General features: G+C 33.8%; 1 non-coding gene across 1 annotated transcript; it reads left to right on the top strand.

The window, feature by feature from the left end:
- Window positions 1-24,189, top strand: LOC109026826 (uncharacterized). Its single transcript, XR_002005870.4, has 3 exons — window positions 1-518; window positions 16,938-16,974; window positions 24,029-24,189. It is a non-coding gene; the product is annotated as an uncharacterized protein (transcript).
- Window positions 24,190-25,275: the final 1,086 nt, after the last annotated feature.

The raw sequence follows: 25,275 nt of genomic DNA on the forward strand, positions 1-25,275 counted from the left end.
TCTTTATTTTCTAGGAGGAGCTCGCTGTTACCTGAAGGGATGGACTGGTAGGTGGAATGTCCGGTGCCGTGAGTTACCTGCTCAGCCCTGGAGCAGGGGTCAAAGCTGGGCGGAGCTGGACAGCCAGTCTCAGCCTCAGGTACTCCAGTGACAAGCAGCAGCATCAGTGCTGATGAGGGTAGCAGGGAAAACTGGTGAAATGTGCCGAGGTCTCTCCAGAGGTGGTAGCCGGTTGCGCCAGCTTCACATCCTGGATAGGCAGGAACGTTTCCCTATCATACTCCTGTCCCGGGTCTCATGTGTCTCAGTTCAAACAGACACTGCCGTCTATCTTCAAGCTGCAATGAAGCTGAGAGCCACAGAAAACACCTGTACCATGGTTTCAGGGAGGAGTCTCTTCCCTCAGCCGAAAACAGACAGCTTTGCTGGTCATCTGTTCTCCACTGCGAGGACGCTGCCACTCAGTGTGGAGAGAGGAAGGGGTTCTGCCTATGGTGCAAGAAGGTCGGACTCGGCAGGTAGGCACACCACCAATATCATTGTAGCTGCTCCTAATAGTCGTGTATTGGCTGTCCACAGGCATCCACGGCTTTGTCTGCAGCAGTGGGCAGTCGGGAAGGAGAAATCCTCCTCTCTACTACTGTGCCTGAGCACTGGGGCTGCCTGACCACTGGGGCTAAAAAACACTTCCCCCCAGAGCACTGAGCATGGTGCCCATTTCTCTGCTGGAAGGGGTGCTGTCACCCTCAGTCCCCAAGCAGGAAACTCTTGGGCACAGGAGAGGATACGCTCTGGCTTCGTTTGTCCCATGGGGCACTCCCTAGGCGCGCTGCACTCTCCCTTCCCCTAGGGGCAGCATACCCTGAGGGTCAGACCACCGGGAATTCTGCAGCTACCTTGGGTACATCTGGCCCCATGTGTGGCTGCTGCAATCTAAGCAGGTGCTAAGGAATGTCTGCGGGGGATCTGGTGATGTGGAGACACGAAGGCTGAGATTTTCTGGGCAGGACAGAGGACCACAATGATGCACACTCAATATGGCGCTTACCACTGCAGCTCAGGTCTGGGGAGAGGGTGAGCAACTTTATACAAGCTGGTTGCCTGGTGCAATGCCCTCAGTAAATTAACAAATCACCACCCACACCGGTCCTTGGGCTAGGGCCAGCAAAAGAGCTCTCCTACAGTTCGGAAACCCAGTCTGCCACAGCTGTGAGTGGAACGCAAAACACCGCACCTACCCTTTCCACCAGACTCCAAGTTCCTTGGGGTTCAATCTCTGCCACACTCTTGCTTCCTTCTTTTTTCTGTGCCCTAGCTTCTTTCTGTGAGTTCTCCAGTAGGTTCTGGCACTCTCTCCTTAATCTTCTGTTCAACTTACGATTATTCATCTGTAACTTTGGTTCTTTCTGAGGAGAACTGGCATCTGACATCTCAACTCAGCCATCCTGAGAGGGCAGAATTTTGATAAAATTAATAACACTATTTTCTCCCTTTACTCTGCATCTCAAGAGAATGAAGCAGAGTTATGACTTTTTCAACAGAATCATAAACTTCCGTACGCCATTGAGGAATAAGGAGCATATTCCTTCAGCACCAGATTTACCTTTCTTTTTAGTGGCCTGATTTTGATGCTGCTTTTTTGGATTAAAAAAAAATCATTCACTTTGCAAATGGGATAATGAAAAGTATACACCTCAATTTCTTTTTGGGATTCAGTGGATCTTAAGAGAAATCAAGTTTCGATGTGATCAATGCCCCAGAAGACAGCGGTGCACTTACGGAGACATGCTAATGCTCTTGGTGATCCGTCTGTAAGATGCGAATGGTCATTTATTCCTCTCTTGTCTGAAAAATCCTTCCTTAGGTGCCTAAATTACTCTTAGAGGTGCATCGCCAGCCCAGGAGAAACAGACTTCCGAGACAAGGCTATCTTTTGTTTTGTAATTTAGGGGATGTTTTGAAAAAGCCCCTGAAGTGAAATGTTCCCTTAACCTGCTCACAACATTGTCTTACATTTTTCATTAAAATGATTTTCTTCAACATAAGTTTTGATTTCCAGGAGGCTAGTGTTAAAGTTTTAAGTGCCTTTCTTTGAATGTCCAAAAAGGCTTTAAGTGGAAAAACAGATGTTTTAGTTCTTTCTGTTGAAACCACCAACCAAACACTATTCAGATCAATGCATCTTCTCTAAGGATTCTATATTTAGCCCATTATTATGCATCGGGGCATGCGTTAAAATCTTTTTCTTCCATTTTCAGATTATTCATATTTTAGGATTCTGGACTAAAACCTAAACCTATGTTGTTTTCATACTTCCACATGCTTCTGTTATAAATAAACATGTCCCTGTTGTCAGTTTCAGCTCCACTCTACAGCTTATCTCTGGCTGACCCCCTCCACCTCTGACTTATTGGATCCTCATGAGGTCTTCACATCTTGATTTGTGAATAAGGCCTATCCCAAAAGATCCACCAGTAGTTATGTCATTGCTAACTCACAGTTATATCCCTAAAGTTCATGCCAACAAAATAAGCAATTGGATAAAATTATACTGGGGGATGGAGTAGAAAGCAAGTCCATTGGAATTTTACATTTTAGAAATGTGAAAGTAAAAAAAAGAGAAAAAGTTGTCAACTGGTCATAAGAATGGGACAGACTAAAGAACAAAAATTGTCATTTAATCTTCTTTAAAAATAATCCATTTATGTTATACGCATTTTCGTGAGTTTTGATACATGGCTTTTAATGGCAATTTTTAGTAGTTTTAAAATATTCATCTAGCCTAAGTAGGTTATGCTTGATTTGATCACTTCTGTTTTTGTGGTTGTATTGATTTTCTTCAATTTCTTAAAGATAAAATTTATTGCAATAAAAATTTAGTTCTGCATATAAGTAGTCCTCTTCTGTGGAATTATGACTTTAGGAAATATATTCCCAAAGGTGGAATTACTGACTCAAATTGGATAAACATTTTATCTTTTACTACATATTGTTTATTATAAAGCAAACAGCGGTGTTCAACTGTATTAGTTTCACCACAATCTCACAAACTTTGAATGTTTGTATTTAAGCAATTGTTTTATCCATAGAAGAAGAATACAGTGTGTCCTGAAAAAAAATTTTTTTTTATTTCTTCAATAATGGACAGAATGCACATTTTCCGTGTTTTTATAATCTCTGCTTATATAAACTGTTTGTTCATATCCTTTGCCTTATTTAATATGAAAAGGAAGACTCTAAAAATACTGTAATAATCACAATATAAACACTTTGGAAATCATGTCTGATGCAAATGTTTTCCTAACATTATTTTTTTCTTAGGTGCTTTCATTTGTATGAAATTTTTATTATTTTATATATGTTCATGTTATCCTGTCAATAATTTCTTTGTATTTTTTAATCTCTGCTCTTCCTCACTGCTAGAGATTGGCATGCCCTTGGATGAGTTCTGTATTTATCATCTCTTCTATATCTGTTGTCGTTTATGGGTGATTTCACTTGCATCTCACCCCTTTGGCTTTAAGTATCATTTATATGCAGATGATTTTTATATTTTTATGCCCTGACTCTACTTCTCCCCTGAGTTTCACACCCATGTCCAACCAGCTACTCTTCGTCTCTACTTATACGTTTATCTCAAACTTAAGATATCTAAAGTAGAATTTTTGATTCCATTCTCTAAACCTGTTTCTCCCCACTCTATCTCATCTTAGAAAATAGATCTATACCTATTTTTGTAAGTCAAAATCTAGCATTGGTTTGATTTCATTCTTTCCCTCAACTTCACCTCTAATCATCAATAAAGACTTTCATATTACTTCCATTTTTCCCCAACTCCATACTAGCTGAAACACCATCATTGTCTACCTAGGATACCAAAAGAATGACAATCTGGCCACCCTGCTTCAACTCTTGCCCCCTAAAATATGCAAGCAGATAGCAGAGTCAACCCTTTTACTTCCATAGATGAAATCACATGATCCTTCTGTGTAAAACTTTCCAATGTCTTCTCACCCCATGTAGAAAGCAATCCAAATCTCTTGCCCTGGCCATCCAAGGTCTAGATAGCTACACATTATGAAGCTACACTTACCTCTTAATTCATGCAATTCTAGTTCTTGTTCATTTCTCTGTACTCACATGGCACTTTGTTCTGTCCATAAAGCATGAAAAATTTGTTCTTACCCCAAGCCATTACTCTTGCTGTACTCTGCATAAAATGCTTGTCTTTTTGATATGTCTACGACTGCCTCCTTTTTGTCACTCAAATCACAGTTCAAATATCACCTCCATCAATTTTAATTTTGAAAGAGACTTTCTCAGAGCACTCAGCAAAAAAAAAAACAAAAGCTCCCAAGACGCTATCTATATAGTATCATCCTATTTTGTTTTAGTAATAACACTTATTGTTTTTCTGTTTTTTTTCTTTAACTTGTCAGTTGTTTATTTTCTATTTCACGGAAATAATAGAAGCTTCAGGAGAATCATTATCTTGCATCTCTAGCATCTTAAATCATGGAAGTAATTCAATCAACATCTGTTTGATGAATTAATGAATGAGGTTTTTTTTTTTCTGCTATAAATCTGAGAGTGTTATTTTGTGATGAATCCAGACACTGGTAAACTTTTTTTATTTTCTTGTTTTTCTCCACAATTTCTTTCTTAATTAAATTTTAATTTTTTGAATCAGAAATTTATTTGCATGGTTCAAAAAATTGAAGCTATAAAAAGCAGTATATTCATATCTTTCTCCCCTCCCTCTTTCTTGTCTCTTTAGTTTCATCACTCAAACAGGGGAACAACTGTTTTTAGCTTCTTATAGCACTTCCAAAGTTTGTCTATATAAAAATGACTAAAAATAAATATTTTTATTTTCTACCTTCTTTGTAAGCACTGAGGTTTCTTAACATAAAAGCTGTGTTAACTTAGATTTTTCTTTCATCAATCATACATCCTGGATATCTTAGGAGAATTCTCATTATTTCTATAGCTATATCACATTTTCATTGAGTAGATATATTATAATTAACATAGCCAATTCTTGTCCCCATCAATGCATATATGATTATTCCATTATTTTACATTTAATAATAATGCTGCTATGAATAACCTTGTACATACCTCATTATGCACATACATATGTCTCTAGGATACTACCCAAGTTGAAATTTCTGTGCCAAGAGGTATATGCCTTTGTACTTTTCATAGATGTTGCCAACTTGCTTTTCATAAATCTTATACAAATTACATGCCCATCAGCGATATATGATAATAACTTTTCCTCAGAACTTTGCCAATGGGAAGTTTTAGCACTTGAGTTTTTGCCAATCTAATAGATAAAAATGGAATAATTTATCTTATGACTGATGAGAGAACATCTTTAAATATGTGTAAAAGCCATTTTTACTTTTTTTTTTACAAACTATGTTCTTTGCCAAATTTTTCAATTTGATTCATGTATTCATTCAATAAATATTTATTGTGTGGCAGGTAGTGTTCCAGATACTTGAGATATAGCAAGTATATAGATGAGTTATGTATCGCAAATAGACTTATGTTTATATGTTTGACTTTGCTTGTGTTTTCTCACCTTTTGGCCATGCAATGGTTTTGTTAGGTAATTGAATTTCTACTTTCTTTCTAAACCTTGTCTAGGAAGCTTCTGCTGCCACTCTGATACAAGTCATAGTTTTTGCATTACTGAATGAATGACTCCTCATCTTTAGGAAGTATATTTTTCTGGTGCCTTTAAAGTGCTGCCACTGCTGGGCTTGCTTCACTTTCTTTTTTCTTCTTCTTCTTCTTCTTATGCAGCTTCTATAAATTTCTCCTAATTTCATTTTAAATGGGGTGCCTGAAAAAGATATTTATTGCTTTTATATAATTTCCAGGAAGAACAGGTTGGCAGGAGAAGTTGATATAGACAACCATGTTCATACCAGAAATCTCTACTTACATTTTTTTTTAATAAGACATATGTAATTATAACCCTATAATAGGCATTGTCACAAAAAGTAGTCAAAAAAGTTTTGGGGGTTTCCACAGTGGCCAACTGGGAGAAGTGATGTAGGAAAAATTTATTCTTCAAAGGTCATTGATATTGGAAGTGAATTATCCAATCAGAATACTATTAAGAAGGTAAGAGACACAAAATTGAAAAGTTCAAAATGGTGGAGAAACTTACTTCCAAGACAATGTAATTCTATATAAAATCTCTCTCTAATATCTTCACCAACAAGTGTAAAGATATTCATATGCTGAAAATATTATATAATGAGAATCCCATGCAACCTGTGTCATGGATGCTAAATCATTACATGTAATATTTACCTATTTCTTGGGAAAATGTTAAGTCAGGTTTCTGTTTCTCAATTGATATCTCTGCACGAAAACTATTAGAGATGCGCTCAGTCTTGACACTGCCTATTTTGCATAACATATATTCCTGTACATATTGAGAGGATTAATGATAAAAATGAAGGGGAAACTTTTAGATCACAATTTGCCCTGTTAATTGAAGACTACATCTGACTAACACTCCCTTTCCATTGCAATAAAATGAACGTAGAGACCACTTTTGATTTTCCAGGTGCACACTAACCAATTTAAAAATAGCTGTGGTTCAAGCACAAAAAGGAACTGGGCTGATCTGTGGTCAGGTAGGAGCCTTGTAGCATTGGTTGTCTCTCCCTCTGACTGGAAGCTTGATGGTGTTCAGCAGGATAGAGGGGACAATAATGGAACTGAGCGGGGCATGTAACTGGTCAACATATTGAGAACTTTATAGCCAAGTAAAATTTATATTGCTCTATTTTTGATAATTTTTTGTTTTGTAATCCATTTACTCCAACAAAAAGCAAAGCCAATTCGTTTTCTGCTTTTATAAAATAAGAACCTCCTGGAGTTAGTTGTGAAACAAGATTCCATTTAGAGAAATATCCTCAGTAACAGGAATAGTAGACAATACCGTCTTTATTTCAGACTAGAAAAGTAAAGCTTCTAGTATAAAGAAATCCTGTTATTAGTTGCCAATAATTAGATTGTAGATTTGCACTTTGAGGTGATGGACATAGAAATAGATTATGGGAATGAGCAGCACCAGATATGACTAATGTAGAACTTTGTTCAGAATAATTCAATTATATGAAAGAACATGCTTAGGGAACTATGTCTACCCTGCTATTTAGAGTCTGTGTAGACCTGAATGCCAAGGGATCCTTCCTGTCACAAGTCCAGAAATCCTAAATTCAGTAAATTCAAGCCAGCTGTTTCTTGATTATTCATTAGGAAACACTTAGTAGAAAATAAGCAAAGTTGAATGCTACAGGACTAGTCTTTAAGGAGTTTATTTGTCTGGAAATTACTCTCATCCCATAATTCTAACAATGAGTAATATTTTTCAAATTACATATTCTTTAAAAAATATTATTGATATTTTACAAAGGTAAATACCCTCTGCTCTTCACTATAATAATAACAATTTCCTAATGGCTCAAACTATGTAAAAAGCAGTTAATGTTTTTGGAAATAAATAAATTTAGGTCAAAGGGGTACTGAAGCCCAGATAAAGAAATAAAGGATCTTTATATTCACATAGGCAAAATTTGATTTTCTGCTGTGCCTTGTGTCTCTAAAATTTAGGCATTAACATTATAAATTATATTGTGCTCATAAGAAGTAGGTTGTGTTCAATGATCAAATCATCAAAAATGATCAATGATCAAAAAATGTTCCAAAAAGGAAAGATGTTTCATTTTATATGATACTATTGAAAGTAAACTGGTCTCTTCTCTCGCTGATGAAGGAATATGTACTACATCTACATTTATTTTACACAAAATCTAGCAAATCAATGAATTAAGATAATTACCCAAAATTCAGAACAACAAATACCTTTATTGAATCAAAATGATAATTTGAAGAAAGTACACTTTGCAGCTAGAATAATAGGTGAGTATCCCATGCTTTGAAATCAGAAGAGAGTTAGAAAATGAGTGTATATGTGTGTATATATGTGCATGCATTTTATATGAATGGTCTGGATTTATTATGCCAGTAATCACACTAAAAATAAAATGTGTTTTTATATGTTTATATATAAAAATATTACCATTACAATCAAATATTTTCTCTTCTATAATACCTGAGAATTTTCCCTTTTCTATTGTTCTCATATTTTTCTCAAAATAAATGCTAGAATACTAGATAATATTTTAGTACATAATACTGAAATTAGATAATTGATGACTTTTTATTTACACATACGTATGAATTCAAGATACTCTAGGAATTTATAATTCTTTGAAAAACAAATAAAACTGCAATGAAAAGGTAAAAATTCTGAAAGTACTTTATTCTTCAATTCAGTTCAGGAATCCTGCAGATACAAAGGACATGCCTGAAATAGTCTACTCCCTCTGTAAATTTGCTACTTTGTAAGAGTTTTGCTTTTTATTCCTCCATACCAGCAGAAGATTCAAAAAGATTTTTATTTTTGTGATACTATTTATATCAATTAGGTATGGTTCCAAAAAGAATCATCACATTTACTTCATAAGGCAGATAACTGAAAGTTTATCCTTGAGGCAAAATACTTTTTATTTCTACCCTCAAGCATATCCCTATAATTATCTATTCCTAGTCTTTTATTAGTACATGTTCTCCACACAAATAAAGCAGGTTAGTGATCTCTAATCCTGAAGGTCATTGTTTCCCAAATCCATAAAATTGAATTTACTCCTAAAATTTGCAGCCTTTATTTTATCACATTAGCAGTAGAAGATCATTCACATAATCTCTAATAGTTTTCCACATTACTTTTTAAAAGTTAAAGAAAATAGTGATTATTTGAAAATTAAGGACTTAAATATGTTTGACATGTTGAAAGCCTTGTATCTTATGTATTTCTTCTGAAGCGTTTTGTCATTTAAAGCTAGCTTTAGGCTTAGGGATATTTATCCAGTGGCAACATGACTATAAACATGTCTCACTGCCCTCCTTGCCAACTCACTATCCCTTTTATTGGTAAGACTCACGGTTTTGTTATGAAATATTCATGTTTGGAATTTCAGGCTGCTCCATCCTGTCAAGTGGATGACAGTCGCCTGGAAGGCAGCTGTGCATGTAAATTAATGAACCTTACTTATCTGCCCAAATACATCTTCTGTTTCTTAGGGATTGAAAAAAATATCTAGCCATTTCCAAAGCACTGTGCAATGAATGTAGACTTGGGAGATTTTTGTAGATTTGACTGTTTTCTTCTCCAATATAGCTGGACAGTTGCCATTGTTATCTTCTTGAACACTTTGCAAAGCCATTTATGAATAAACAGAAGTGCTGCAATTGGCCTTTCTCACAAAAATTTTGTGTGGGTTCATTCAGTTGCTCAGGACACAAAGACACACAGTGTACTTCATTAGTGTCCTTGCATTGTACTCTGGTTCTCAAACTGATCCTTAGAAAGGTTGTAGCAAAATAACCTTATAAATCAGAACTTTTGGACTGAGGCCAAGGACACTATTTTGCACATGCATTTTCACTGAACAGCTTGGAGTCCAGATACCTTAACTAACATCTTTACAATCTGGCTCTAACAGATATTCTACTGCTCCTGTTTGATCACTTTAGGTACACTGAACTGTTCATGTATTTTGGCATGCATACTCTCCAGTTCCTCCATGCACTTGTGGTTTTCTCTGCCTAGTCTACCATTGCCCTTTTATGTTTAAAAAACTCTTGATCATTATTTTTTTCATAAGAAGCATGCTTAGATATACCTTTTATTTACATATGTATATTAAATTTTTAGGCATATATAACAGTTGTACATTCTTATGGAATACATGTGATATTTTGATAATCATATAATGCATGATGATCAAATCAGGGTAATTGGGATATTCATCACCTCAAACATTTACATTTTTTCTGGTGTTGGTAACATTCCAAATCCACTGTAGTTATTTTGAAATATACAATACACTATTGCTAACTATAGTTGTCCTATTCTGCTATAGAATATTAGTTCGTATTCCTTCTAATTGTGCATGTCCATTAACCAACTTCTATTTATCCCCTTCCCCCCCAGTACCCTTCCCACCCTCTGATAACCATCATTCTATTCTCTACCTTCATGAGATCAATATTTTGAGCTCCTGCGTATGAGCAAGAATATGCAATATTTGTCTTAATGTGCCTGATTTATTTCACTTAACCTAATGTCCTCTAGTTCCATCCATATTGCTGTAGAAGACAGAGTTCTATTTTTTTTTTATGGCCGAATAACGTCCCATTGTGTATATATGCCGCAATTTATCTGTTCAGCTGGGTTCATGGAAGTTTGGTTGATTCCATATCTTTGCTATTGTGAATAGTGCAGCAGTAAACATGGGAGTGCACATATCTCTTTGATATACCAATTTCCTTTCTTTTGGATATATACTCAGCAATGAGATTGCTTGATTGAACAGCAGTTCTGTTTTTAGTTTTTTGAGAAATCTCCATACTGTTTTCCATAGTACCTATACTAATTTACAATCCCACCAACAGTATCCAAATGTTCCTCTTTCTCCACTTTCTCCCCAGCATTCATTATTATTTATCTTTTTGGTAGAAGTCATTTTAATGGGTGGTATGATATCTCACTTTGTTTGCATTTCTGTAATGATTAGTGATGTTGAGCATTTTTCATATAACTATTGGCCATTTGTATATCTTCTTTTAAGAAATGTCTATTCAGATTTTGGCCCATTTTAAAATCAGATGATTATTATAATTATTTTGCTATTAAGTTATTTGAGTTATTTATTTGTTCTGATTAACCTTTTGTCACTTAAATTGTTTGAAAATATTTTCTCCCATTCTGTAGTTAGTCTCTTCCCTTTGTTGATTGTTTCCTTTGCTGTGCAGAAGCTTTTAAACTTGATGTGACCCCATTTGTCCATTTTTCCTTCAGTTGTCTCTGCTCTTCAGGTCTTACTCAAGACATTTTCTCCCAGAGCAATGTCTTGAAGTATTTTCTCAATGTTGTATTCCAGTAGTTTCATAGATTCAGGTCTTAAATGTATGTATTTAATCTATTTTGACTTAGTTTTTCTACATGGTGAGAGATAGAGGTCTAATTTCATTCTTTGGCTTATGGATAACCAGTTTTCCCAGCACCATTTGTTGAAGAGACTATCTTTTCCCCAGTGTATGTTATTGGCACCTTTGTGAGGTATCAGTTGACTGTAAATGTGTGAATTCATGTCTAGGTTCTGTGTGTGTGTGTGTGTGTGTGTGTTTTAATGCTATTAACATGTTGCTTTGGTTACTATAGCTTTGTAGTATAATTTGAAGTCAGGTAATGTGATACTTCCAGCTTTAGTTTTCTTTTTTTGCTCAGGATTTATTTGACTCTTCTGGGTCTTTTATGGTTTCACATAAATTTTAGTGTTGCTTTTTCTATTTCTGTGAAGAATGTCATTGATATTTTGACAGAGATTGCATTGAATCTGTAGATAACATTGAGTAGTATAAACATTTTAACAATGATGACTCTTTCAATCCATGAACACAAGATATAGATATCTTTCTGATTTTGTGTTCTCTCTCATGTATTTCATTAATGTTTAATCTTTCACTTTATTGGCTGTTTAATTCTAGGTATTTTATTTTATTTTAGCCACTGTAAATGGGATTCCTTTCTTGGTTTCTTTTTCAGATTGTTTGCTGTTGACATAGAAATGCTACTGAGTTTTGCATGTTGATTTTGTAACCTACAACTTTACTAAATTTATTTATCAGTTCTAATTTTTTTGTGTGGAGTCTTTAGGTTTTTCTCAATAAAAGATTATATAATCTGCAAATAAAGATAGCTTGACTTCTTCCTTTCCAATTTGGATTTCCTTTCTTTCTTTGTCTTATCTAATTGCTCTACCTAAGACTTCCAGTACTATGTTGAATAACAATGGTGAAAGGGGCATCCTTCTCATGTTTCAGATTATATAGAAAAATATTTCACTTTCTTCCCCATTCAGTATGACACTAGCTGTGGATCTGTCATATATGGCCTTTATCATGTTGAGATATGTTCCTTCTGTACCCAATTTGTTGAGAGTTTTTATCATGAAGGGATGTTGAATTTTACCAAGTTCAAATACTATTTTTTTCAAGCAGAGTCTGTACCTCTATCTTCTATGCACCTACAACTAGTTGTATCTTTCTGGTATTAATTTTTTTTTTTTGCTTCAGCATACAGTTAAGTATTTGCTAATCTAATATGCTCTTGGATTTTGAATTCTGAAGTACAAGAGTTATATCTTTCTTTTAAACCTTGCTATTACTGTATTGATTTTCTAATGGTATTTATTCTATTTGCAACAATCTGACAAGTTCAAATTTTGAAAATGATTTTTAAAATATAGAAATTGTGAATGCTTTCCATAATGTAAGTGTCCAGTGTTCTTACATTGATACTTACAGTGTAAGGTTACCTTAGACACTTACTTTTTCATATATATATACACAAATATATATACACACACACATATACATATATACATACATATACTTATATGTTTTATATGTATGTGTGTACATAATATGTATACATACATATATCTATATGTATATATGTATACACATATGTATACATGTATATACATATGTATATATGTATCTATATTATATACACCTTTGTATATATGTATATATGTATCTATATTATATACACCTATGTATGTATCTACACACATATGTATATATGTATCTATATTATATACACCTTTTAATTTGGAGTACTTTTAAAGAGCTTCCCAAAATTTTATCTATAGCAAATCACGAGTTCATAAATTTGAGCTTCATTCATTAAATAAGTTGAACAAAAAATATCCCTTTGTAGCCTTGAAATACTCATCAGTTAACTGTTGTCATGAGGTTCAGTTTGCAAAAGTTATTTTGAAGAAATATATAGATATCTTCAAAATTTGTTTAAGTGGTTGTTTTCTATTAATGAACCTTAAAAGGAGCCATAAGAGATCACCTTTCATTACCTTGTCTCTAGTTTGACCCAAACTATTTATTTTTTATGAGTCTTTAGAGAAGAAGAACCTATAGCCTGAATCATTTCAGTGATTAACAATGTTCACTACCAAGACAGTTTTATTTGTTTTTAATCTAAGTTACTAAAAGTAAGTCTATATCCTTTTGTCTTGTCTTCAGAAAAGATGGAAAACAGCAGGTTACCATCCTCTGCAGAGAAACCACTCATATATTTGAAGACCATCAATAAGCCATCCTCCTCCAGGCTAAACAATCTCTGTCCCTTTAGCCTCTAAAATTGCTCTTATAGTCCAACGTGTTAATCATCTTTGTAGCTCTTCTCTGAACATTATCCTACTCCTATAAGTTGTAGATTGCATAATGCTTTTTTAGGTGAGGATTCAGTACATTTTGTTTTGATTGATTACAAAAAAGAACACTTTTTTCAATAGGCAATTTAGAGCTTTACAGTCACATATTTTTCAGAACATTCCCTACTGAAAACTCTTCTATGTGCTCCAAATATGGTTAATATAATCAATTAAATGTGCAAGAGAGAATATCCTATGGCTACTTTTATTACAATTTAAGTATGTAAATTTAGCCACTTAATTATACATCAGAGTACTTTAAATGGATCACTATGACTGAACTCCAGCAACCCAAAATAGAGCCTGGCTGCATTGAGTTTAACTGGTATAATCAACCTGAATTTACAAATCCATAGAAATTTGGTATAATACATATAATGGAGAAAGATGATAAACTGACCCTGAATAGGTCATTATTTTAGAAATGATGTTGCACTACTGTGGTTCTAAACACATCAATCCCATTTTCTTTTTAGTTGCCCCTGGTGACCAGGCATCTCCATTATGTAGCTATGGCTCCCAGGTAACCTATGGCCAAGAAAAGATAGTAACTATACACATGGAAGCTAATAGGGCCCCCATTTAGTACAGGGATTGTAACCATTAGAAATTCTCCTTTATATAAAGACATGTAACCCTTTTGGTTTTAACCTCTTCCTTTTACACTATTTATCCATACTAGTAGTAGACTAGAAAACTTAAATGCAAATAAATGCTGAAGAGAAGTTGAAATAATATTGAAATTTTTAGAAATTTTAGTCATTCCAAGGAGATGTTACTTGTATTATTTCTAGTCCTTCTCTATTCCTGATACAACATGGGTATTCTAAGCAGTAGATCCTTCTTTAGTGTTAATAGCATGCTCCAAATTATATGGAAAATATAAGGCCTCATCTTTCCACTGCCCATACTTGCCCCCAAGTACAGTGATATTATGAGTAAAGGCCAAGGATATGTATCTAAGAGTGAAAATTTAGGTTAATAAGGAAATTTGGATTTGTGTCTGTTGGATTGTGTGTGTTAGTGTATGTTCTTTTTTTAGGCCATCTTTTTGTACTTATTTTCTCCATTAGAATTGCATTAGCTGGGCTGCTACAACAAGCTAAGCCTGGGTATTTGTACTGCTAGGAAGAAAATGTGTGCCATCAACAGTTTAATTAGGCAACTGGATGGAAAATAGGAAAAGAATCATTTCCCAGACCTCTTAGAAATGTTTTGTTGAGGGAAAAAGCAGTCGGTATAGATGTATTGATATACTAATAAAGATACAAATATACTTATTAATCCATCAATCAATCTATCTATTTATCTGTCTGTTATCTGAGCTATCACAAGGAGTTGGTTTACATGATTGTGGGGAAGTAATTTGAATCCACAGGGCAAGAAGTCAGGAAGTGAAGATCACAAGCAGACTGAAACTCTGAAGCTTCATAATGAAGCTGTTGTCACAGGTAGTGAGGAAGGGAAGGTTCCATAAAGGAAAAACAAAGTGTAGACCAAAAATATCAGAGCATGGCTAAGGACAGTGCCTAAGTCTTTTTAAAAAGGCTTCCACTGATTAGGTCAGGCTCATGAGGATAGACCCTGTACTTTATTTGTTTACAATTTTAATTACATCAGCAAAATACCTTCACAGCCAGCACCTAAGTTAGCATTTGATTGAAAGACTGGAAGAAGATGTATGTATGCTACAAAATGGCTGCTGTAGTTCCTTCTGCCCTCATATTTTATGTTGCCAATTTGACACCTTAAAAAAGTCATCATAGACAGGTCTGGATGTTTTTCCCAGACATTTTTCTCAGTGGGCATCTATCAGGGATTCCTCTGATCATTGCAGTTGTGAGAACAGAATTCAGAGGTCTGAATCGTGATCTTTTGCAGGCAAGTCTGTAGATCGAACTATTATACCTATATGCTAAATTAAAAACAAAATGAAAAGCAAAAAATCCCTCAAAAATTGATGATGGCATAAAATTTGAGAACTAGAAGAAATCGTATACATTACTGTGCTTATTTTCTCATTGTTGTTATAGTGCTAGTTAGTAATAGAGTCACATCGAATGGCCTAATCATATCATATCTTAATAACACTTAAAGACACTACTCCATGATAGTTACCTGTGGAAACCAAGGAAAAGGGAGGCTATATAACTTCCCAAGTTACTGTTAGTAAGGGAGGTAGGATTCAACATAGATGGCCTAATTTCCAAGGCTGTTTTTAACCTGCGTGCTCTACTACATATCCCAGACTAGAATACACATATCACAACTGCTGGCCACATAGTGTATTTTTTTCTAGTAGTTTCTCATTTAGTATGGAAAAATCATCTCAAATTACTTTTATCATTTGGCAGGTAGGAAAATCCATCATCTAATGGCTTTTTTTCTTTAGTTCTAATTCTTCCCTTTTTTAACTCCATTCTTTCTCTCCTAAGAAAAATAGCTAAATTATATTTCTGTGTTTTGACTTGTACCCATTTATTAGTTTCCATTTCTTTTCTCTTTCTGTGACTTCAATAGATGAATTTTATCAAAAGGTTTTTCAGATATTCAAGAGTCCCCTTCTTATTTTCACTAGCTTTTTGAACTATAAGCTTAGCAAGATTTCAAGCTTATAATAGCTACTCTTTTTGACTATCTGAAGTCTAGAATTTTAGTTTAACATTTATTTTTCCTAAATTACACACATTTAAAGATCTTTAGATGTGGCATGTACAAAAGATTAATCACAAGTCTAACATGAATCTGGAAAGCTGTTATTTCCTAGGGCAATATGGAATTACAAACCTGTTATTCCTTATAGTTTTTTTCTGTAGATATGATTCTGGTAGGTTGTACTAACTGCAGATGACTTTCATCCAACAGCAGGTTTGGAATGACTTATTTTCATACAAAAATAAAACCATATTAAAAAATCAAAAGCACTAAACAACAAAAATGGTTAATCAAAGACTCTAAAGTAAAGATCATACACATGCCAAAAGAAAATCACACACTTTTCATAGCTATATTGGGGTTTAATTTATGTACCATAAAACTCACCTGTTTAAAGTGTACAATTCATTATTTTCTTAGAATATTTAGAGAGTAAAAAATAAAACTTTCTTTGGAGGAATAACTATTCAAATCCTTTCCATTTTTAAATTGTGTGATGTGCCTTTTTGTAATTTAGTTGTAAGCATTCTTTATGTATTCTAGGTACAAATCCCTTACCAAATATATGATTTGTAAATGTCTTCTCCCATTCTATGGGTGGTCTTTTTACTTAATGATGTTCTTCAAAGCACAAGGGATATATATCATATTTTAAAAATAACCAATTTCTTTAAATAGTTACATGAATCTAAACAATTAACTGGTTAATTGGAGGAAGAAGTATTCTGGTTCCACTTCTAATATCATATAACATAAATTAGAGCAAGTAGATAACATGGTATTTAATGGCTGTACCTTGGTCAAGGATCATTGAAATGACTGGCTTAGTATTCTAAAATATTTGCAGTGAGTGTTTATATCTACTTTTATGCATTCTTTTTTTCTTTTCAGTTAATACTCTTGGATAATGTATTTAAGGATGCTTAAGGTAAGCCATTTGAATATTATCTGAGTCTTAGTTTATAGATGCAATAAGATTCTGCCTACTGAATTTTCTCTTTTTCTGAGATTTGATTAGCCTGTTTTCTAGCAAGCTAGGACAGATTTCTGTAATTAGTATTATAAATATTTATAAAAGACTACAGTAGACACAATTTAGCTTTATGAATTTTGCATAAATGCTACCTTATTCACTATGTCGAGTATTTCCCTTACAAATTAATTTTTATACTAGTGCATTCAAAAACAATGTCTTGAGAGATTTCCCACATCTATTGAACTAGAGATGACAAACTGCAATTGAAATAAAATACAAACATTTTCCAAATGTCAACATTTGTTTACATTTTACATAGGTTTCTAGGAGTCTTATCATAAACTATTATAAATAAAGGTGGTGCAATCTAATACATTGTTTTTTCCTGCTCTAGTTGACGTACTCATTCAATTTTCTAGAAACACCCGTAACTTTAGATCTATATATCACAAGTTAATCATCTTGATATATAATTACTTTTATGATTAGTTTATGATTTTATTTGAGCCCTTTGTGTGAAGATAGTGAAAGCTTTTTATGTTACACTAATTTTATACCATCTTCAACTTTGTAAGAAGCCTTTTAATCAGAAAGGCTAAGAAATTAGTCAACAGCATTTATTTGAGAATATAGTTTTAAAAAGGTAGAAATGTTATAGGTTTGATATTCTTTTCCAGGTTATAAAAATTATGTATGAGTTTTCATAATGTTAACAGTGGAGGTAATGGGAATAAATATGAATTGGGTAATTTTCTACTTGGAGGAAACCAAGACAACATAAATAATCTTTAAGTGATTTAGTTGTGTAAAATTACTTATTGGTCTTTTGAATGACTCTACTCTTGTTCATTTAACTAGGTTGTATCACACATAATCATTCATTGTAAAATAAATTATAAATTGTGCTTCTAAAAATATTGCGATATTCTCATCATGATTTGTTATTCTTCTAGCAACAATGTTAAAGTGATTGATGCATTCTAAAGAACTGCAAAACAGAAACAAAATAAAATAAGAAAGTTTGAAAGTGTAAGATTTTATAAGTTCATAGTAGACACACCATAGATGAAGTTAGGGATGTTAACAAAATTCTGTATAACAAGCAAGAGTGCTGAAGAAATGAATAGGTTGCAGCTTCATATAAAGCTCTTCTCCTTCTCAAGAGAAAACTGCTTTTTTACATGAAGTCTCTAATAACATAATGTGATTTGAATCCTTGTCCATAAAGTATGTTGTGCATTTCTTTTTATTGTCGTGGGCCCAGCCCCTGCTGGGACAAGTCTGCTGTGAGAGATTGAAATTCTCTCCTTCACTTCAGCTGCAGCTGCCAAGACTCTGCCTCCCAGGCCTGTATTCACCAAAACAATGATTACCTTGGACACTTGCTAAATCATGGAAACCTCATTTGCACCTAAATACAGTCGATGTACATGAATAATAATTGCTCATCTTTCGGGTGAAATTACGTAAACATACAGAGAAGCTACATACTTGGACATATTTATGGCAGCTTGGCCAAGAGTTTTCAAAAATCATTACATCAGGCTAATTAATCTTTTGAATTTTGCACAAGGAAGTCTGTTCACATTAACCAATGCCAACCTTTCCTTCTCCCCATCTCCTGCTATTCCACATCTGAAACCAAACTGCCTTGCCCAACCAATTTCATTGCACATAGCCTTAATAGACAACATTTACTGAGAATTTGACAAGCATGAGACTCTAAACTAAGGACTTTATATGTGGGAAGAATATTTTGTAAAATATTGGAGAGATAGTCATGGCACAATAATTTAAAACAGCATGAATTATGTATTCAGATATACCCAAATTCAATTCTTGGCTACGTCTCATGCTAACTTGGACTTAAACTTTCTGTTTCAGTTTCTGCATATTGGAAGTAAGGGGGGTAATTATAACTTGGAAATTTTTTGAGAGACTTCTCCCAGGACATGGAGCCAGTCACTTGAGGAATCAACATAAAAACCAAGGACTCAAGTCCATGTTCTTATCAATAAGTTTTATTGTCACCATTAATTTTTGATAGCTCTTCCACTTTTAACAAGGGTGTTGAGACCCTTCAAGGTATTGAAAAATATTGCTCTATTTGTGGCTTATCAGAGATAGGAAAAATATGACATTATTTTATATTTCTGAACAATTTAAATTCATACCATGCATTTTAAGTTTTGAAAACTATCCTGCAGTATTTCCCACAGCTCATCCACTCCTGTCTTTCCAATTGCTTTTCTTAACTCAGCTCTGATAAATAATTTTGTACAGTGTGCAGGGTTGTGCATGGGTACAGTGTACAGGGTTGTGCGTGAGTGGCAGGGAGTCATGGCATATGTATGAGGAAGGAGTCGCAGAACTGAATACAAGTAGTGGGTTTGAAGAAATAAAAAACTTGATTCCATTTTCTAACTTCTCATTTTGTCACATGTGTTCTGTGACTATGAAAGTGGTGTGTTTCTCAGTATCGATGACTGTCACTCATAAACTGGGAACTTTTGGCTCTAATTGTTTCTTTTAACACCAGTATAGAATATGGCAAGGAAATATTAAGGAGAGTGAAGGAGAAAAGATAAAGACTGTTTTTGTTGTTATTAAAATCTAAGTAATAACCATAAAGGGTTACATAAATGAACATAAATCTACAGGCCGTTAGAATGAATTTGCTGTTAGTTTTATTTTATGAAGAACTTGAGGTGAACCCTTGAGCTCTCATCATTATGTGGATTTTATCCCAAAGTATCCTATGGGCTGGATTAGAGGAAACACAATAAGATTTATAAAATGTTATTTTAACTCTCTTTATTGGCACTTTGTGCACACACACACAAATGTAACTTTACAGCACCCCTGCATTGTGCATGATAACCTGAAGACGCTGAAGAAACAGAAACTCAGATTTCATTGGATTAACACTTATTTTTACCCAGTGGAGTGCAGGTCAAAGGCACTCCATAAACTGAATTTGTAACTCTAGGAAGCAATGTTCTGAACCAGAAAGCAGGAAAGAGTATTAATCAAAAGTGAAAAGGTTCTGCTGAAAGCAGAACAGTCTTGGAAAATGATTTTAAAGATCACTTGCCATGCACACAATTATTTTGTATTTGCAGTTCATGCCGGGAGTTTGAAGAAAACTGATGGGAAATTTCATTATTCAAGTATGCACTGTATATACAATGTAATCCCAGTCACTCACTGGGGCAAGGCAAAAGTGACATTAAGACACAATATTTTAAAAATCTAATTGTTCCATACTATACAAAGTGAGCTTTCATTGCAAATATTTATTCCTATTATGAGGTCTACAGAGACTTAATATTGTTAAAATGAGAATAGTTTCTGAACCATATAGACTTTTATGGATATTTAAAAAATACATCTCTAAAGTGTTGAATAACTGGCACTGTTATTCCTTATTTTCATTTTTTAATGTATTTTACCAGTTCAGGAAGGATGTAGTTCAATAAAAATTCCCATTACAATCTGAAACTTCCTCTCCATTTTCATAATAGTAACTGGGGACACTGCTTCAAACATAGTTAAGCCTTTTAAAGGTGTTGAAGAGACAGCTTTTATCATTTTTAAAAGATACTTATTCCTTAAAGAAGGAATAAGGTTGATAGACTTAATATGATAAGAGATTCTGTCTTACAGAAAAATAAAATCAACTCAAAGAGATGTTTTTTCTCTTTCCCTTACTTGCCAAAGTAGTGGACTACTTTCTTGTCCCAGGGTTTTCTATATAAGCTCAAGAACGTACATCCCATAATATCTGTTAAATAAAAAAAAGATTAACCTTTTATTAAAAAGATAATAATAGAATTAAGTGAAACCATTTACTACATTGAAGGGATTGATGTTTTGTTGAAATAACTGGTTAAACTAAAATATTTTGTCCATTGTCTCATTTTTATTCTAATTCCAGTCACAGATTTACTTGTTTATCTGACAAAAGATAGTGCTATTGTGGAGAATTATGAAATAAGTATAAATCTTCATAGTATAGGTAAAATACACTTTCAAAAAATAATCCTGTAGACGAAAGAGGCAGTATCTTTTAAGACTCACCATCAGTTCCAGTCTTTGACCTTTGAACTTTTCCTGTTTCACTTTCATTGGACTAACTCTGTATGATTCCAAAGTTCATTCTCTGAGGTGGAAGTTATAATGACAGTTCTGCAAAGCTTTTATTTTTTCCTCACCCAGGCTACCATTCTATCTTAGAAATTTAAGCAAACTATACAGTAAATACAAGTTACCATGTAATAAAGTTAGTACATGTCTTCGATGAGTTTTACCTAAGTTGCATCACTTTTTTTGTGGTTACCTTATTATTGTTCTGAAAAAATTATCTTCATTTCTCTACGTAATATATAGAAAATAACTTTACATTAATGCACAGACCACTAACATATATTAAAATCTCAATGAAACTAGTGTCATTTTATCCTCTTTTCTTGAGCTATTTAATTGGTTGTTACTTCTGTTTCCTACAGTGTATCCTTTGTTTTAATATGCTTTTTAATTCAATCATCAAATATTTATTAACTGCCAACTATACTATGGCAATATATTTTGTTCAACAAATGCTTCTTGAATGCCTAGTGTGTGAAAGGAATTATACTGTGAAATTCGGGTATAAAAACATATGCTCTTGATGGTCTTATCCTCCAAATGCTTATAAAGAGCTAAGTAATAAGCCAAATGCTATTCAAAATTAAAAGTCATTGTGTAATTTTAAGACCTTCAATACAATCACCAAGGAAATATTATGAGACAAACTCCAATAGCTCATTTTATGCACATTACTCATTTTGATAATTAAACTGATAGCACTTAGAATATAGTTATGTTATATCTTGCTTTAAGTTGGATAAGTTAAAATATTTTTTCTAATGCAATTGTACCTGATTTTGTGAAATATTTTAATTCCTAACAGCCTTATAGGCATATCTCACTTTATTGTGCTTCAGTTGATTGTACCTTCTAGAGTCTATGTTTTTACAAATTGAAGGTTTGTAGCAATCTGTATCCAGCATGTCTGTTGGTGCCATTTTCCAACAGCATATGCCCTCTTTTGTCTCTGCATCACATTTGTTAATTATTGCAATAGTTGAAACATTATTAGTATTATTATTATATCTGTTATGGTGATCTGTAATCCATGATTTTTCACGTTACTGTTGTAATTGCTTCTGTACGCCATAAACTGCATCCGCATAAGATGGCAAACTTAATACATGTTTTGTGTGTTCTGACTGCTCCATTGACTTGCTGTTTTCCCATCTTGCCCCTTCTCCTTGAAGGAGAGGCTCTTTATTTCCTGAAACATAGCAATATTGAAATTGGGACAATTAATAACACCACAACAACCTCAAAGTCTTCAACTGAAAGAAAGAGTTGCACATCTTTAATTTTAATCAAAAGCTAGAAATGATTAAGCTTAGTGGAGAAGTCATGTTGTAAGTCAGGACAGGCTGAAAGCTGGGCTTCTTGTGCCATTTAACCAAGTTGTGATGCAAAGGAAAAATTTGTGAAGTAGGTTAGGTTAAAAGTGCTGCTCTAGTGAAAACATTAATCATAAGAATGCAAAACAGCCGTACTGCTGACATGGGACAAAATTTGAGTAGTCCAAATAGAAGATCAAACCAGTCACAAAATGTCTTCAAGCCAAAGCCTAATCCAGAGCAAGATCCTAATTCTCTTGAATTCTGTGAAGGCTGAGAGAGGTGATGAAGCTGCAGAAAAAAGTTTGAAGCTAGCACAGGTTGGTTCATGAGGGTTAAGAAAAGAAGCCATCTTCATAACATAAAAGTGCAAAGTGAAGTAGCAGCTGCTGATACAGTGGCTACAAGTTATCCAGAAGATCTAGCTAAGATAACTGATGAAGGTGGCTACACTAAAAAACAGATTGTCAATGTAGATGAAACATTCTTCTATTGGAAGAAGATGCCACCTAGGACTTTGACAGTGAGAGAGGAGAAGAGAATGCCTGGCTTCAAAGCTTTAAAGGACAGACTGACTCTCTTGTTAGGAACAAATGCAGCTGGTGACTTTAAGTTGAAGCCAATGGTCATTTACCATTCTGATGATGTTAGGGCTGCTAAGAATTAGGCTAAATCTACTCTGCCTGTGTTCTATAAGTGGAACAATAAAGCCTGAATCACACCATATTTGTTTACAGCATGGTTTACTGAAATATTTTAAGCCCACTGTTGAGACTTACTACTCAGGAAAAGAAAGATTTCTTTTAAAATATTACTGCCTATTGACAATGCACATCCTCACCCAAGACTGATGGAGATGTACAAGGTAGTTAATATTACTTTCATGCCTGCTAAGACAACTTTCATTCTGCAGCCCTTGGGTCAAGGAATAAATTTCACTTTCAAGTCTTATTATTTAAGAAATATATTTTGTAAGACTATAGCTGATGGATCTAGGCAAAGTAAATCAAAAAACCTTCTCGAAAGGATTCATTCTTCTACATACCACTAAGAACATTCATGATTCGTGAGAGGAGGCCAAAATATCAACACTAATAGAAATTTGGAAGAAGTAGATTGGAAGCCTCATAGATGCATTTGTGGAATTCAGTACATCAGTGGAGGAAGTAACTGCATGTGGTGGAAATAGTAAGACAACTATAATTGTAAGTAGAGCCTAAAGAAGAGGCTGAATAGCTGCAATCTTAGGGTAAAACTTGAATGGATGAGGAGTTGCTTCTTAGAGATGAGCAAAGAAAGTGGTTTCTTGAGTTGGAATACGCTCAGTGGATATGTTGTGAACATTGTTGGAATAAAGACAAAGGATTTAAAATATTATGCAAACTTAGTTGATAAAGCAGTGGCAGTTTGATAAGAGTGACTCCCATTTTGAAAAATGAAATTCTGTGGGTAAAATGGCATAAACCAGTATTACAACTTACAGAAAAATATTTTGTGAAAGGAAAAGTCAATTGATACTGTAAACTTCATTGTTGTCTTGTTTTCAGAAATTGCAACAGCCAGTTCAACCTTCAGCAACCACCAAACTGATCAGTAGTCATCAACATTGAGACAAGACTGTACACCAGCAAAAAGATCCCAACTCATTGAAGGCTCAAATGATTTTAGCATTTTTTTTAGCAATAAAGCATTTTTAAATTAAACTATATACATTGTTGTTTTAGACAAGTTTTTGCACATTCAGAATACAGTAAAGTGTAAACATGACTTTTAAATACACTGGGGAAACCAAAAAATTTGTGTGACTTACTTTATTGCAATATTTGTTTTATTGTGCTGATCTGGAACTAAATATATCTGAGGTATGCTTGTACTGATGATTATTTTAACACCAAGATATTTTAAAATTCATTAAATAAATTTTTATTTAAATAGACCTCTAGCATACATTTATTGGCAACTAAAGGCTTAGTTAACAAAGGGAAATACTGAATTATTAAGGTTTTGCATGACTTTGACAATTTCTATATTGAATTATAAATACTATGGAATTATAGCCTTTTTTTTTGTTTTTTAAATCAAAGATTTAGTTAAATTTTTCTCAAATGCATCTTTATGGTTGAAGTCTGCTTATCATTAACATTTGATATCAGAAGCACTAATTCTTTGTTGTAGCCTTATTTCATCAAAAGCTGATCAACTATGTCTGTATGAGTCTCTCAGAGAGCTGAAAAAGTAATCAAAGGTCAAGATGGAAGCTACAACTACATACAGGATCCCCGTGCCAGATCATGAGAGCTGAGAGTTACGACACGGATAGTTCTGGGTGAAAAGCTTACTAGTAATAGACTATAATATGTTTTAATTTAAAAACAATTTACTGTATTTAATTCAAACTAAAATCATAAAATCATTAGAATAAACTATAGGGATAAATTTTAATGACCTTGGCAACAAAAGAAAAGTAAAAAAAAAAATGGGCTTCACAAATATTAAAAACTTTAGTGCATCAAAGGACATTATCAAGAAATTGAAAGGCTCTCTGGAAGAATGGGAGAAGATATTTGCAAATCATATGTTTGGTGGGGGAACAGGATCCATAATATATAAAGAATTCCTACAACTCAGCAAAAAAAAGACAACCCAGTTAAAAAGTTGGCAGAGGACTTGAATATATATTTCTCTAGAAAATATACAAATAGCCAACAAGCACATGAAAACATATTCAAAATCATTAATCATAAGGTAAATACAAATCAAAACCACAATGAAATACCAGTTCAAACCTATTAAT

This window comes from Gorilla gorilla, chromosome 4, assembly GCF_029281585.2.
Source record: "Gorilla gorilla gorilla isolate KB3781 chromosome 4, NHGRI_mGorGor1-v2.1_pri, whole genome shotgun sequence".
NCBI lineage: Eukaryota > Metazoa > Chordata > Mammalia > Primates > Hominidae > Gorilla > Gorilla gorilla.